Source organism: Balaenoptera physalus (genome assembly GCF_965194825.1).
Source record: "Balaenoptera physalus genome assembly, chromosome: 11".
In the NCBI taxonomy this organism is placed as follows: Eukaryota; Metazoa; Chordata; class Mammalia; order Artiodactyla; family Balaenopteridae; genus Balaenoptera; species Balaenoptera physalus.
The window spans coordinates 97,677,738-97,695,526 of NC_138896.1; the positions used below are offsets into that span (position 1 = coordinate 97,677,738).

Sequence of the window (17,789 nt, forward strand, 5' to 3'; positions counted from 1 at the left end):
AAGAGTCAGAAATAAAGAAGAAAAAGAAAGCTTTTTTAGGGAAAAGCCTTATGCATTCTGATTGAAAACATATGGACTCTGATATTACAGAGTTTTTGCCCTTCTCTGATTTCAGTGATTTTGATTTGCCATCAGTGGTCTGATGAAAGCCTTGTAGCCTCTTATTTGCAGTTAACTTACTTCTCACTAGCACTCTGGGCCTCGAGTTCAGTAATGAAATTGTGGCTCCTGGAAACTTCTGACATTTGGAATTTCAGTTCAATTCAACTAGTGTTTACCTGAGTTGCTTTCAGAATGTGAGGGACCAAAGTGAAACCTGTGTTCTCCTGCCGTACGTATTCTGGTGCACAAGTAGTACTCAAGTTCGGTAGTCGGAGAGGAGACAAGCGATTGAACCATTCTCATATGGGAAAAACATTTTAATATGTGAGAGAATGTGCAGTTGCTATGAGGCAGAAAAGACACACATGCTTATTTGGTTGTTGAGGAGAGACCACTTATATTTCCCAGGCCAGAAAATGGCTTTTTTTGTAGAAGGCAGTGGTTGAGTTAAGCAGAAGTGGGAAGGGAATCCTGGGAAGACAGTGCACTGGCCTCGGCAGGGAGACTCTCAGGGGAGCAGTGACTGGTTTTCCATGTTACCTTAAACGAACCTACTTAGCAGTATGAACCTTCCTTAAGATACAATTTTGTTGAGAAGTGCAAATCACCCAAAAGATTTACAACAGAGCTCTCTACTTAAAGCCAAACAGGGTGGGCAGAGCTTTCTTTTGGTGCCTCATCTTTGTATCGAAAAGTGATCCCTGAGGGAATAAGGATGTATTGTATGAATAAATTAATCACGGCTGCCCCTCCTCAGCCTCCCTGGAGGTTTGTAGAGGTCAGCTTGAGGAATCCTCTCCCAAATATAGATCTACATGTAAAGAAGTGTGGAAAGCTAAGACTAGATAATATGGAGTCCTGCTTTGGAAGGACTTGAATACTAGCTTGATGCATTTTACTTAATCCAAGAGGCATGGGGGCTCACAAAAGACCTGTGTGCAAAGGAGGGGCCTGATTTAGAGTGGTTCCGTAGAAGGATTACTCTGGCAGTTGTGTGTGGGTTGGAGTGGAGTGGCAGTCAGCCTGAAGTTGGCAAAATGAATGTCCTGAAGCCAATGAGAGGTAATGGTGAGACAGCCGTGGGTGCAAGAAACAGGACTTGTATGCTGATTGCATTTGCCCTTCCCCCTGCAACAGGAAATTTACTCCTTCTAGAGATATCTCGGATCTGGGGGAAGGCATTGTGTGAAGAGGGCATAAATATTAAGCTGAAAGAGTTTTGTCATCTGATGTTCTGTTCTTCCACTACCCCAGGAAAAGTGGTATTCTTTCTAGAATTGGGCAATGAGCTCGTCAACTTTTATGTGGTTTTCACATTTTATACTTGGCTTTTGAAGGGTATCTATGCTTCACGGGATTAATACTTCTCAAATGAACTTTGGCTGTTGTTGGAGCTCTTCATAAAATAGGGTGCTACTTTGACTGCTTTAAATGCTCAATATTTAACAAATAACTGAAAGAAAAATCCTGTAATCCCCAATGAACGGTATTTTCATCTGCGCATTCAAGTCTTCTCCAGCTGTGCTGTGGCCTTCCTAGTTTGACCACAGTGAGCAGGCTGGACCATTCCCTGTTAGAATCACGCAAAGCTCTGATGCTGATTCTGTGTGGTTTCAGCACCACCTCCACCTTCATCTCGTCAAAATACTCAGGTTGGCTTGTGTTTATGGTCCCCAGTACCATTCACATGCGAACAAAAGCACACAACTAAGGGTCACTCCCATATCTTGATTTGTCTTTCCTTCTAGATACCAAAGCAGAGCTCACAAGCTAAATTGCCTACTGAGTAATACGGGCCTGGTGTACACTAGGGATTGGTAGAGACTGTGGCAAACAGAAGACCGCTTGCCTGCTTCCAAGTGGGAAGCTGGTGCTCAGCTCTGCCAGTTGTTTCCCTGATAGAATGAGAGCCTAATGTAGTCAGCCTTTTAAAGGAGTGTTTCTCCAAGTGTGGTCTCCAGACCAGCAGCAGCAGCAGCACCTGGGAGCCTGTTAGACATGCAGATTCTCAGTCCCCATTCCCAACATCCTGAATCAGGAACTCTGGGTGTGGGACCCAACATTCTGTGTAGTAACAAGCCCTTCTGATAATTCTGGAGCTCACTCTAGCTGGGGACCCACTAGAGCAGCAGGTGCTGTGTGCACCCCCCTGATTCCTCTTGAAGCCTGATATTTAAGAACTGTGTTTGAGTTTCAAGAAAACCCTAATTATCTAGATGTCTATTTGATTTTCAGTGTTTTCAAAACAGTTTAAGCCATAAAAAACACACACACTTTTGTAAGCTAAATCCGTTTCATGTGCCATCACTTTCCTGCCTCCACTCAGGAGTCTGACTATGCCAACAGAAAGGATGCTATTCTGTCTAAAAATTATAGGGCTTCTTCCCTTGGAGTATAGAAGTTTGCTGACTCCAGGCCTAGGCAGTATTTCTCAAACTTTTTTACTGATCCATTTCTGAGAGCAAAGGAGAGTCAGCATCTGCCCCTGGGAATCTGGGAGCATATCCTAAAGCAATCCACTGCAAAGTACAGATTTTGTTGAAGTTTTTCCTTTTACCTTTAAATTTGTGTGAGTTTTATACCTATTCCATCATACACTCATTTCTGGCTTTTTGTCAGAACAATGTGTTAAATTGCCTTCAAGTTAAATTCGTAAACTTCCACCTAAAAATGTTTAAAGAAAATTTATACTCCAGAAAACTGTCCAATTTCTCAATAAAATAGAGACAAAAAAACAAGAAGTCACCCATAAAATGGGGGAAATTGTAAGCCATACACAAGAGCAATATTCAAGAGCTGTATACATGACTAGAAAATACTCTTTTTCCATCTTACTTCCCATACCTCCACTGCCACATCTGAGTGAGTAAAGATCATGTACTAAAAATCATTGAATGCAGTGAGTGGTCAGGAGGCTTAGTCAGGAGGCTTATTTTTAGAAATGCTTGCCACGAGTTTGGATGAGTTTTAGCACTGGGTCTTATCTAATCCTTGCCTCACATGGTCACCATTGCATTTCCCCTAAATCACTTTTGCAAAGATGGTAAAAAGGTTTGACTTCATGTGCCAACATGAACTGATTGGAGGTAACGGCCTGAAGCGCCACGTTGAGGATTGTGAATCTGTGTCTGGCATAGTCAATTTGCAGTGTCTGTCATGAGAGAAGGCATGGCGACTGCTGGTCCAAGTGATACATATATGCCATCCCTACTCCACTCAGCACTAATGAATAATGCAAAACAGTGTCTGAACCCTGGGAGGTCCTGCTTGATGATGGACTTCTTGTTTAAACCCAGTTCTCTGGGACACAGAGCATCTATAACAGGGGTCCTTTTAAGCCACAGCCATGATTTCAGCAACCTAAGTTGTCAAGGTCTGTGGCCATTATCATAGGTGTTAAACGCCCATAAGTCCATCTTCTAATTAACAGAGGTACAATATCTGTCCTATTCCAGCTCTTCAATTTCAGCTCCTCTCAGACACCTCCCCTCCACTCCTGTTTCCCAAGACGCTATTCAAATATACTTACATTGATCATTTAGTGTCTTGGTATTAGAGGTGTCATCCAGAGGCTTCAGCTTTCAGACGTCAGAAGTCTATCAGTCACCCCCTCTTGGGATATCACTTCAATACAGAAAAACACACTCTTTTCTTTGACTCTTCCACTACCTGTTTATGGTGCATAATAACTAGGGCCGCTTTGTGTTTAAGGTTCCTCGCTGAGTTCTTTTTTTTCCCGGAATTAATGAGATTACTCACAATGTATAATGTCTCCCTTCTCCTCAGGTCAGAGGAAGACAAATGACTTATCGATCAGTTTATAAGCAAAAACAAACAAAGCAAAACAAAACCACAGCAGAATCTTTAAAATATTGACTTAAATTAACATGGTTGATGTCCACCTAGCAGGACAAGTGTTCTTTTTATTAGCCCTGTTTTCCAGATGAGAAAACTGAGAAGTAGAAATTACTTTGTAGCTGAGAAGCACTGAAGCCAAGACTCAGTCTATGTTTCTTGACACCACATTCAGGGATCTTTCCACTGGGGTTATGCTCTCTGCCCCTTTGCCCACACGGACTTCCAGCACTGAGCTCCATGCTTTTGTAAATGGTTAATGCCGGGTAAATATTTGGCCAACAAGTAAACCAATGACTTCATTCTCAAAGCCTATTTCATTTGTAGAATCATTTAAAATACATTTTTTCACATCTACTTGCTTAGAATCCTATCTCAGTTGAAATTTAACCTCACAAGACTGTGCAAAATGTAGGAGAGGTGAGTATAAATCTGTCTAAAGATCAGGAGGCTCTCACGCTGTTGAAGCAATTGTTCAAAGCCCAAAGTGGTTGCAGTGCCAGGACTAGAATCCAGGTCTCCTGACTATCAATTCAGTTATCCTTCTACACAGCACAGCTTAACTCAGATATAAGTGCGTATGCCTGTTTGTGTGTGTGTGTGTATAAAAGTTCTACTTCTTGACCTGCCCATAAACTACCTGTGTGAATCTTAGCAAGTTACTGGGTCTCTTTGGATCCCACTTTCTTCATTTGTCAAAACAGGATGTTGGATTTGATGATGTGCTTATAGAATCATGGGATTTTAATGCTGGAAGATACTTAGAGGTCATCTAATTCTACTCTTTAAATTTACGGATAAAGAAAACTGATCTCTTCTAGCTCCAGATTAAATCCTGAGAGGAACATATGGCTTGCTAACAGAACCAGCTCATATGAATATTGCAACTACCCCGTCACCCCATTTCTGCCCACTTATCAAATGTGAGCCTGTCGTCCAGGCATGTAATTTCTCTAGGCCTCAGCTTCCTGATCTGTGAAATCACAGGGGTTGGACTTAGGTCCCTTTCAAATTTAAAACTTTGAGGAGTAAGAAAGGTATCTTTGAAAACTGACATCTTTGCTACGCCTTGGGATATGACTCAGAATGTCGTGCAACATAACATGACTCTAGAAAGAAATTAGGCGGCATCAAGGTGAGGTTAAGAGCATTCATCTTGAGCACTCTGATCAGAGGGTAAACTTGCTCAGTGAGTACCTGAATTTGAAAACTCCTTGATTGATGTCTTCTTTTAAAAATAATAAACAAACATCCTTCGCTGTTGGCCCAAAGATAGGGAAGAAGGGACCAATTAAGAGGATGATGTTTCGTAGTTAATTTCCTATAGACTTAGATGCTACGAGTTAGAAAACCATCCCTAGGTCCTTCTGCCTTAATAGCTATCACATTCTAACCAGTCTCAGTATTTTTCAGTTGAACATCAGAAACCTCACAATCTATTAAATATTGCATTCCAAGTGTCTGTTTACTCAGTTGATAAAAATTGCCAATGGGACAGGAACTGTCTGTCACTTCCAGAGCAATTAGTGTGTGAAAACTTATCAAAAGAAATCTGTCAAGTTTGAACAAGTATAAATATTGCATCAAAGTCCCTAAGGAAATCAGACGGAGTGGGATACATTTTTACAGCACATGAGCATTTATTTTGTTTTATTTACTTGGCTTTATTTTTTCAGAATGTGGTTAGCATTTCATGTAACCCAGTGAATTAATGTTCTGCTCTGATAAAAATAGACTGGTTCTTAGGGGAAAACTGCATTGTCTCGTGAGTAATATAACAATACTAACTCCTTGCTTTCAAACTTCAAGAGCTTTTACTGCTTTGGGAGGGAGCATTGGAATGGGAATGTAGGTAGAAGGCCTAAGCTGTAGTCTGTTTTGCCACTTTCTGACTCTCCAGTCTTACCTGTTCTAGGCCTCAGAATTGTCATATTTTTTGTTTGGTTGTTGTTGGCTTTTTGCTTTGTTAAAAAAACACTTTTTTTTTTTTGGCCGTGCTGCGTGGTTTGCGGGATCTTAGTTCCCTGACCGGGGATCGAACCTGGGCCCTCAGCAGTGAAAGCGCTGAGTCTTAACCACTGGACCGCTAGGGAATTCCCTTTTTTTTTTTTCTTTAATAATATTTAAGCTATGGTTAAAATCATGAAAAGCCTACAGGCATATAGGCAAGAATTGAAAAGGTATTCCAAACAATAGCTATCATTCTGTTGAGGTAATGGAATTGCTAGGGAGTTTTGTTTTAAGATTTTATAAATTCAGTTTGTTTTTTACCTTTTTAATGCCCTTCACCCATTTCTCCTACTACCTCACCCCCTGCCTCTGGCAAGTACCAGTCTGTTCTTCATATCTACAAACTTGGTTTGTTGGTTTGTTGCTTTGTGTTTTAGATTCCACATATAAGTAAGATCACGTGATAATCATCTTTCTTTCTTTGACTTATTTCGCTTAGCGTAATACTATCAAGGTCTATCCATGTTGTCTCAAATGGCAAGATTTAATCCTTTTTTAATGGCTGAATAATATTCCATTCTCTGTGTGTGTGTATTTATATTTATATATGATTTGTTTATCCATTCATCCACCACTGGACACTTAGGTTGTTTCTATACCTGGCTATTGTAAATAATGCTGCAGTGAATATGGGGGAGCAGATATCTTTTCAAGTTAGTGTTTTAGTTTTCTTGAGGTAAATACCCAGAAGTGGGATTGCTGGATCATATGGAAGTTCTATTTTTAATTTTTTGAAGAACCTCCATACTGTGTTCCATAGTGACTGCACCAATTTATATTCCCACCAACAGTGCACAAGGGTTCCCTTTCCTCCACACCCTCTCCAATGCTTCTTATTTCTTGTCCTTTTGATAATAGCCATTCTAACAGGTATGAGATAATAGCTCATTGTGATTTTCATTTACATCTTCTTGATGATTAATGATGTTGAATGTCTTTTTATGCGCCTGTTGGCCATCAGTATGTCTTCTTTGGAAAAATACTTGTTCAGATCTGCACTTTTTTTTCTTTAACATCTTTGTTAGGGTATAATTGCTTTACAATGATGTGTTAGTTTCAGCTTTATAACAAAGTGAATCAGCTATACGTATACATATGTTCCCATATCTCTTCCCTCTTGCGTCTCCCTTCCTCGGACCCTCCCTATCCCACCCCTCTAGGTGGTCACAAAGCACCAAGCTGATCTCCCTGTGCTATGCGGTTGCTTCCTACTAGCTATCTATTTTACATTTGGTAGTGTATATATGTCCATGCCACTCTCTCATTTGTCCCAGCTTACCTTTCCCCCTCCCCGTGTCCTCAAGTCCATTCTCTACGTCTGCGTCTTTATTCCTGTCCTGCCCCTAGGTTCTTCAGAACCATGGTTGGTTTTTTTTGCTGTTGTTTAGATTCCATATATATGTGTTAGCATATGGAATTTGTTTTTCTCTTTCTGACTTACTTCACTCTGTATGACAGTCTCTAGGTCCATCCACTCATGACAAATAACTCAGTTTTGTTTCTTTTTATGGCTGAGTAATATTCCATTGTATATATGTGCCACATCTTCTTTATCCATTCATCTGTTGATGGACACTTAGGTTGCTTCCATGTCCTGGCTAATGTAAATGGAGCTGCAGTGAACACTGTGGTTCATGACTCTTTTTGAATTATGGTTTTCTCAGGGTATATGCCCAGTAGTGGGACTAATGGGTCGTATGGTAGTTCTATTTTTAGTTTTTTAAAGAACCTCCATACTGTTCTCCATAGTGGCTGTATCAATTTACATTCCCGCCAACAGTGCAAGAGGGTTCCCTTTTCTCCACACCCTCTCCAGCATTTATTGTTTGTACATTTTTTGATGATGGCCATTCTGACCTGTGTGAGGTGATACCTCATGGTAGTTTTTTTTTTTTTTTGAATTTTATTTTATTTTTTTAAAAAAAGCAGGTTCTTATTAGTCATCAATTTTATACACATCAGAGTATACATGTCAATCCGAATTGCCCAATTCATCACACCACCACCCCCATCCCCCATTGCTTTCCCCCCTTGGTGTCCATACGTTTGTTCTCTACATCTGTGTTTCAACTTCTGCCCTGGAAACCGGTTCATATGTACCATTTTTCTAGGCTCCACATACATGCATTAATATACGATATTTGTTTTTCTCTTTCTGACTTACTTCACTCTGTATGACAGTCTCTAGATCCATCCACGTCTCAACAAATGACCCAATTTCGTTCCTTTTTATGGCTGAGTAATATTCCATCGTATATATGTGCCACATCTTCTTTATCCATTCATCTGTCAATGGGCATTTAGGTTGCTTCCATAACCTGACTATTGTAAATAGTGCTACAATGAACATGGGGGTGCATGTGTCTCTTTGAATTATGGTTTTCTCTGGGTATACGCCCAGTAGTGGGATTGTTGGATCATATGGAAATTCTATTTTTAGTTTTTTAAGGAACCTCCATACTGTTCTCCATAGTGGCTGTATCAATTTGCATTCCCACCAACAGTGCAAGAGGGTTCCCTTTTCTCCACACCCTCTCCAGCATTTGTTGTCTGTAGATTTTCTGATGATGCCCATTCTAACTGGTGTGAGGTGATACCTCCTTGTAGTTTTGATTTGCATTTCTCTGCTAATTAGTGATGTTGAGCAGCTTTTCATGTTTCTTGGCCATCTGTATGTCTTCTTTGGAGAAATGTCTATTTAGCTGTTCTGCCCATTGTTGGATTGGGTTGTTTGTTTCTTTAATATTGAGCTGCATGAGCTGTTTATATATTTTGGAGATTAATCCTTTGTCTGTTGATTCGTTTGCAAATATTTTCTCCCATTCTGAGGGTTGTCTTTTCGTCTTGTTTATGGTTTTCTTTGCTGTGCAAAAGCTTTGAAGTTTCATTAGGTCCCATTTGTTTATTTTTGTTTTTATTTCCATTACTCTAGGAGGTGGATCCAAAAAGATCTTGCTGTGATTTATGTCAAAGAGTGTTCTTCCTATGTTTTCCTCTAAGAGTTTTATAGTGTCCAGTCTTACATTTAGGTCTCTAATCCGTTTTGAGTTTATTTTTGTGTATGGTGTTAGGGAGTGTTCTAATTTCATTCTGTTACATGTAGCTGTCCAGTTTTCCCAGCACCACTTATTGAAGAGACTGTCTTTTCTCCATTGTATATCCTTGCCTCCTTTGTCATAGATTAGTTGACCATAGGTGTGTGGGTTTCCTCTGGGCTTTCTATCTTGTTCCATTGATCTATGTTTCTGTTTTTGTGCCAGTACCATATTGTCTTGATTACTGTAGCTTTGTAGTATAGTCTGAAGTCAGGGAGTCTGATTCCTGCAGCTCCTTTTTTTTCCCTCAAGACTGCTTTGGCTATTCGGGGTTTTTCGTGTCTCCATACAAATTTTAAGATTTTTTGTTCTAGTTCTGTAAAAAATGCCATTGTCATTTTGATAGGGATTGCATTGAATCTGTAGATTGCTTTGGGTAGTATAGTCATTTTCACAATATTGAGTCTTCCAATCCAAGAACACGGTATATCTCTCCATCTGTTTGTATCATCTGTAATTTCTTTCATCAGTGCCTTATAGTTTTCTGCATACAGGTCTTTTGTCTCCTTAGGTAGATTTATTCCTAGGTATTTTATTCTTTTTGTTGCAATGGTAAATGGGAGTGTTTCCTTAATTTCTCTTTCAGATTTTTCATCATTACTGTATAGGAATTCAAGAGATTTCTGTGCATTACTTTTGTATCCTACTACTTTACCAAATTCATTGATTAGCTGTAGTACTTTTCTGGTAGCATCTTTAGGATTCTCTATGTATAGTATCATGTCATAGGCAAACAGTGACAGTTTTACTTCTTTCCTCATTTGGATTCCTTTTATTTCTTTTTCTTCTCTGATTGCTGTGGCTAAAACTTCCAAAACTGTGTTGAATAATATTGGTGAGAGTGGGCACCCTTGTCTTGTTCCTGATCTTAGTGGAAATGGTTTCAGTCTTTCACCACTGATAATGATGGTGACTGTGGGTTTGTCATATTTGACCTTTATTATGTTGAGGTAAGTTCCCTCTATGCCTACTTTCTGGAGAGTTTTTATCATAAGTGGGTGTTGAATTTTGTCAAAAGCTTTCTCTGCATCTATTGAGATGATCATATGGTTTTTAATCCTTCAATTTGCTAATATGGTGTATCACATTGAGTGATTTGCGTATATTGAAGAATCCTTGCATCCTGGGATAAACCCCACTTGGTCATGGTGTATGATCCTTTTAATGTGCTGTTGGATTCTGTTTGCTAGTGTTTCGTTGAGGATTTTTGCATCTATGTTCATCAGTGATATTGGCCTGTAGTCTTCTTTCTTTGTGACATCTTTGTCTGGTTTTGGTATCAGGGTGATGGTGGCCTCGTAGAAAGAGTTTGGGAGTGTTCCTCCCTCTGCTATATTTTGGAAGAGTTTGAGAAGGATAGGTGTTAGCTCTTCTCTAAATGTTTGATAAAATTCGCCTGTGAAGCCATCTGGTCCTGGATTTCTGTTTGTTGGAAGATTTTTAATCACAGTCTCAATCTCAGTGCTTGTGATTGGTCTGTTTATATTTTCTATTTCTTCCTGGTTCCTTGGAAGGCTATGCTTTTCTAAGAATTTGTCCATTTCTTCCAGGTTGTCCATTTCTTCCAGGTTGTCCATTTTATTGGCATATAGTTGCTTGTAGTAATCTCTCATGGTCCTTTGTATTTCTGCAGTGTCAGTTGTTACTTCTCCTTTTTCATTTCTAATTCTATTGATTTGAGTCTTCTCCCTTTTTTTCTTGATGTGTCTGGCTAATGGTTTATCAATTTTGTTTATTTTCTCAAAGAACCAACTTTTAGTTTTATTGATCTTTGCTATTGTTTCCTTCATTTTCTTTTCATTTATATCTGATCTGATCTTTATGATTTCTTTCCTTCTGCTGCTAACTTTGGGGTTTTTTTGTTCTTCTTTCTCTAATTGCTTTCGGTGTAAGATTAGGTTGTTTATTTGAGATGTTTCTTTTTTCTTGAGGTAGGATTGTATTGCTATAAACTTCCCCTTAGAACTGCTTTTGCTGCATCCCATAGGTTTTGGGTCATCGTGTTTTCATTGTCATTTGTTTCTAGGTATTTTTTGATTTCCTCTTTGATTTCTTCAGTGATCTCTTGGTTCTTTAGTAGTGTATTGTTTAGCCTCCATGTGTTAGTAGTTTTTACAGATTTTTTTCCTGTAATTGATATCTAGTCTCATAGCATTGTGGTTGGAAAAGATATTTGATATGATTTCAATTTTCTTAAATTTACCAAGGCTTGATTTGTGACCTAAGATATGATCTGTCCTGGAAAATGTTCCATGAGCACTTGAGAAGAAAGTGTATTCTGTTGTTTTCGTATGGAATGTCCTATAAATATCAGTTAAGTCCATCTTGTTTAATGTATCACTTAAAGCTTATGTTTCCTTATTTATTTTCATTTTGGATGATCTGTCCATTGGTGAAAATGGGGTGTTAAAGTCCCCTACTATGATTGTGATACTGTCAATTTTCCCTTTTGTGGCTGTTAGCATTTGCTTTATGTGTTCAGGTGCTCATATGTTGGGTGCATAAATATTTACAATTGTGATATCTTCTCCTTGGATCGATCCCTTCATCATTATGTAGTGTCCTTCATTGTCTCTTGTAATAGTCTTTATTTTAAAGTCTATTTTGTCTGATAAGAGAATTGCTACTCCACCTTTCTTTTGATTTCCATTTGCATGGAATATCTTTTTCCATCCCCTCACTTTCAGTCTGTATGTGTCCCTAGGTCTGAATTGGTCTCTTGTAGACAGCATATATACGGGTCTTGTTTTTGTATCCATTCAGCCAGCCTGTGTCTTTTGGTTGGAGCATTTAATCCATTTACATTTAAGGTCATCATTGATAAGTATGTTCCTATTACCATTTTCTTAATTGTTTGGGGTTTGTTATTGTAGGTCTTTTCCTTCTCTTGTGTTTCCTCCCTAGAGAAGTTTCTTTAGCATTTGTTGTAAAGCTGGTTTGGTGGTGCTGAATTCTCTTAGCTTTTGCTTGTCTGTAAGGTTTTAATTTCTCCATCGAATCTGAATGAGATCCTTGCTGGGTAGAGTAATCTTGGTTGTAGGGTCTTTCCTTTCATCACTTTAAATTTGTCCTGCCACACCCTTCTGGCTTGCAGAGTTTCTGCTGAGAAATCAGCTGTTAACCTTATGGAGATTCCCTTGTATGTTATTTGTTGCTTTTCCCTTGCTGCTTTTAATATTTTTTCTTTGTATTTAATTTTTGATTGTTTGGTTAATATGTGTCTTGACATGTTTCTCCTTGGATTTATCCTGTATGGGACTCTCTGTGCTTCCTCGACTTGATTGACTATTTCCTTTCCCATATTAGGGAAGTTTTCAACTATAATCTCTTCAAATATTTTCTCAGTCCCTTTCTTTTTCTCTTCTTGTTCTGGGACCCCTATAATTCGAATATTGGTGTGTTTAATGTAGTCCAAGAAGTCTCTGAGACTTTCCCAATTCTTTTCTTTCTTTTTTCTTTATTCTGCTCTGCAGTAGTTATTTCCACTATTTTATCTTCCAGGTCACTTATCCGTTCTTGTGCCTCAGTTATTCTGCTATTGATTCCTTCTAGAGAATTTTTAATTTCACTTATTGTGTTGTTCCTCATTGTTTGTTTGTTCTTTGGTTCTTCTAGGTCCTTGTTAAACGTTTCTCGTATTTTCTCCATTCTATTTCCAAGATTTTGGATCATCTTTACTATCATTACTCTGAATTCTTTTTCAGGTAGACGGCCTATTTGCTCTTCATTTGTTTGGTCTGGTGGGTTTTTACCTTTCTCCTTCATCTGCTGTATATTTCTCTGTCTTCTCATTTTGCTTAACTTACTGTGTTTGGGGTCTCCTTTTCACAGGCTGCAGTTTCTTAGTTCCCATTGTTTTTGGCATCTGCCCCCAGTGGGTAAGTTTGGTTCAGTGGGTTGTGTACATTTCCTGATGGAGGGGACTGGTACCTGTGTTCTGGTGGATGAGGCTGGATCTTGTCTTTCTGGTGGGCAGGGCCGCATCCGGTGGTGTGTTTTGGGGTGTCTGTGACCTTATTATGATTTTAGGCAGCCTCTCTGCTAATGGGTGGGGTTGTGTTCCTTTCTTGCTATTTGTTTGGCATGGGGTGTCCAGCACTGTAGCTTGCTGTTTGTTGAGCAGAGCTGGGACTTAGCGTTGAGATGGAGATCTCTGGGAGAGCTTTCGCCATTTGATATCACATGGCTCCGGGAGGTCTTTGGTGGACCAATGTTCTGAACTCAGCTGTCCCATCTAAGAGGCGCAGGCCTGACACCCGGCCGGAGCACCAAGACCCTGTCAACCACACGGCTGCTAGTGTTGGAGGGTCTCCTGCAGAGGCAGGGCATGACTGTGGCTCACTGCAGGGACAAGGACACTGGCAGCAGAAGTTCTGGGAAGTACTCCTGGGCGTGAGCCCTCCCAGAGTCCACCATTAGCCCCACCAAAGAGCCGGGTGTCAGAATGGGAGAAATTATTTGCAAATGAAGCAACTGACAAAGAATTAATCCCCAAAATTTACAAGCAGCTCATGCAGCTCAATATCAAAAAAACAAACAACCCAATCCAAAAATGGGCAAAGTCCTAAATAGACATTTCTCCAAAGAAAATATACAGACTGCCAACAAACACATGAAAGGATGCTCAACCTCATTAATCATTAGAGAAATGCAAATCAAAACTACAATGAGATATTACCTCACACCAGTCAGAATGGCCATCATCAAAAAATGTACAAACAATAAATGCTGAAGAGGTTGTGGAGAAAAGGGGACTCTCTTGCACTGTTGGTGGGAATGTAAATTGATACAGTCACTATGGAGAACAGTATGGAGGTTCCTTAAAAAACTAAAAATAGAACTACCATACGACCCCACAGTCCCACTACTGGGCATATGCCCTGAGAAAACCATAATTCAAAAAGAGTCATGTAACAAAATGTTCATTGCAGCTCTGTTTACAATAGCCAGGACATGGAAGCAACCTAAGCGTCCATAGACAGATGAATGGATAAAGAAGATGTGACACATATATACAATGGAGTATTACTCAGCCGTAAAAAGAAATGATATTGAGTTATTTGTAGTGAGGTGGATGGACCTAGAGACTGCCATACAGAGTGAAGTAAGTCAGAAAGAGAAAAACAAATACTGTATGCTAACACATGTATATGAAGTCTTAAAAAAAAAAAGGAAAAAATGGTCATGTAGAACCTAGGGGCAGGATGAGAATAACGACACAGACCTACTAGAGAATGGACTTGAGGATACAGAGAGGGGGAAGGGTAAGCTGGGACAAAGTGAGAGAGTGGCATGGATATATATACACTACCAAATGTAAAACCGAAAGCTAGTGGGAAGCAGCAGCATAGTACAGGGAGATCAGCTTGGTGCTTTGTGACCACCTAGAGGGGTAGGATAGGGAGGGTGGGAATGAGGGAGACACAAGAGGGAAGAGATATGGGGATGTATGTATATGTATAGCTGATTCACTTAGTTATAAAGCAGAAACTAACACACCATTTTAAAGCAATTATAGTCCAATAAAGAAGTTAAAAAAAAATAAAAAGAGCCGGGTAAGCTCCAGTGCTGAGTTGCCTCAGGCCAAACAGCCAACAGGGAGCGTCTGCCCATTTTTAGTCAGATTTATGTTTTTGCTGCTGAGTTGTAGTTCCTTATATTTTTTGGATATTAACCACCTTATCAGATATATGATTTGTAAATGTTTTCTTCCATTCAGTAGGTTGCCTTTTCAATTTATTGATGGTTTCATTCACTGTGCAGAAGTTTTTTAGTTTGATGCAGTCCCACTTGCTTATTTTACCTTTTGCTTTTGATGTCAGATTCAAAAAATCATCTCTAAGCCCCATGTCAAGGAGCTTACTGCCTATTATTTCTCCTGGGAGTTTTATGGTTTCAGGTCTTACATTCAAATCTTTAATCCTCTTTGAGTTACCTTTTGTATATGGTTCAAGATAGTGTTCCAGTTTCATTCTTTTGCATGTGACTGTCCAGTTTTCCCAATGTCATTTACCAAATTATTGTTCTTTCCCTATGGTATATTCTTGGCTCCTTAGTAGGAAGTTTACTAACCATATGTGTATAGGTTTATATCTGGACTCTCTATTCTCTTTCATTGATCTATGTGTCTGTTTTTATGCTAATACCATACTGTTTTAATTACTGCAGGCTTGTAGTGTAGTTTGAAATTAGTGAGTGTAATGCCTTCAGCTTTGTTCCTCTTTCATACCTTTAAAAAGAACAGATAAGGCAAGTTATATGTTGCATAATTTTTAGTCTTACTACATATTTTCCTGCTTTGATGTCTGCATTATCATTATATTATATTACTCATGCTCCTTACTTATTGTTGTGGACAAATAAAAGTACAGTATTCCAGGTAGTGCTCTTTACTGTGAAGAAAAATAAATTAATATCATTTTTAGAGACTTTCCCCCTTCAAGGGGCTCAGTGTTTAGCTCAACGTGATCTCACCAGTGCACCAGCCAAGATTCTTTGGCTAACCTTTACACTTTGGGGCTCAACAGTATTTTACAAAGGTTGCATGTTGAATTGATGTTAGTTACCATCCTTAGCACAATCCATTTGAGACTTGTCTTCAGAACTATGGTTTGTTCCTTTGTCTACAACACTGGAAATGGTTAGAGTGTTATATTACTATTACAATTTTGGAAACTTATTGCAACTTTATTTCAACATTTTGTTGTTTTCTGTTGTTTATTGTAACTTAATGGCTTTCCCCAGAACTGAAGTAATACAGTTAATAATCTTTATATTATACTTACCATTTCTTGAATTGAAATCATTGCATTAGTTCAGGGTTTCCCAACCTAGGTTTTGTGACGGCTTAATAAATTTTTAGAAAAACAGTGTGTGGGTGGAGCGGTTGGGAGGCAGTTCTATATCAAATAAGTTTGCATGGCTTACATACTCTCTAAGAAATTTGAGAAACATTGGCATGTTAAAAACCTCTTGCAAGTCCTGAAAGGAAAAAATTTTAAATCGGTTAAACTTTACTTAATCCACTGCTTCTTAAAGTCATTTGGTCATGCAACCTTTTTAAATTTGAGGTAGACGGGGGTGTAGAGAACTTCTGTTAACAGGGAATTAATATTCCAAGGACCACAGTTTAGAAAATCCTGCAAAATATGTTTATGGTTGTTTGCATCTCCTACTAAAGCACTAAGTAACAAAAGCAGTGAAACCAAAATAATTTAAATAGATCAACAGCATGTTAATTGACTTTTGTTCTTATATTTACTTTAAAAATGATTAACTTTTAATGATACAGATGTGTTTATGACTCAGAGGGCTTTCACGTAACTTGATCGTCACCACATACCTGTATCACATTTATTAATTATCCCCTTTTGATGGATTAAGAAGTTGAAAGGGAGAGTGTTTAAATGGCTTTCTTTATGGAATACAGGTTTGAATTTTGGTTTTCTCGTCATTTTTTTTTTTGACTCCAATTAGGAAAATAACAAAGCAGATGTCCTTTTTCCTGATATCCATGGTCCATACAACTTTCTAGTTACTAGACTGTCCTTCTCCTACAAAATTAAGAAAGCCTTGTGACACTAGCCACTAGCAACAGTTTTGAAAAATATCTTCAGGAAAAAATATATATACACAGTTTATATATTTGATTATAACTCTCCTTGGAGAAGTATGTGTTAATTAATATTTTGCTGGTAAATTACTTTCTAACTTCTACCTTGTGACTTTGGATATGTTAATTTATTCTTAAAACTCTCTTATAGTTAATTAGGGGATAAGCAGTGTTCTCTTCATTATTCATATGAGAAAATTGAGAAGCTCAGAGATTACTTGGTTTTCCTGAAACTCACATACCATATTGAGAGAGGAGCACATTACTCTGTGCTGTTTGTTAAATCTCTTGTTTTTATGGGAAAATTGCCATATCACATGGTTCTTCTTCATGACCTATTAGAGGGGCCTTTCCTCCCCCAGATTTTAGTTTCTTGAGGAAGTAACTAGCTTTTTGGGAAGCACTTGTTTATTTACACCAGGTATCCTCTTGACATCAGCATGGGGTTATTTATAATTACATGCACATGTGTAAATAAAATGATTAGCTATTCTCATATAAACATAATTATATCTCTCTAAAATAATGCATACGGAAATGTTATAATCCAGTGATAAAGGGAAGGAAATCTGCATGACCCCTCCTTTGTATGTAAACAGTGGGTTATTAAGACAGAATATGTTTCCTGCTGCACATTCAGTTACTGAGGCCAGTTACAACTGGGGACTCATTGAAGTACTAAACAGCAAGTGCCTTTTCCAATAGTTAGTATTCTCTATACAAAGCTAAGGTGACCTTTCTGCCATTTTCCAAGGACACTCCATACATTTAGAATTTAGGCCAGGATCATATTAAAAAGCAGCATACAAGAACACAGCCAACTAGTTCTGAAACCTGAGACTCCCTTTGCCTCTAGTTGCTTCCTCTTCCTGCCTAAAATAACTTTTGAAAATAAAACAGGTCATGATGGCTAATCAGTGCCAGTGGGTACTATATCACTTCTCCAGCTTTGAACAAATCTGGGGATCACACTTTAAAGAGAGGAATCATGGAATGCCTGGAGCTAAAGAAGTTTGGTTTCCTCAGAGCACGGTAGTTCACTGCAGCAAATCATTTAAACTCGCTGTCATTTAGGTTTCTTTTCTGAAATTGAAAGCATGGGCTAACGTGCTCGT

General features: G+C 38.7%; 1 protein-coding gene across 8 annotated transcripts in view; it reads left to right on the plus strand.

The window, feature by feature from the left end:
• CNTN4 (contactin 4) overlaps positions 1-17,789 on the plus strand; it is a 928,656-nt gene that overhangs the window by 722,570 nt on the left and 188,297 nt on the right. The gene's annotated exons all lie outside the window — the stretch shown is intronic.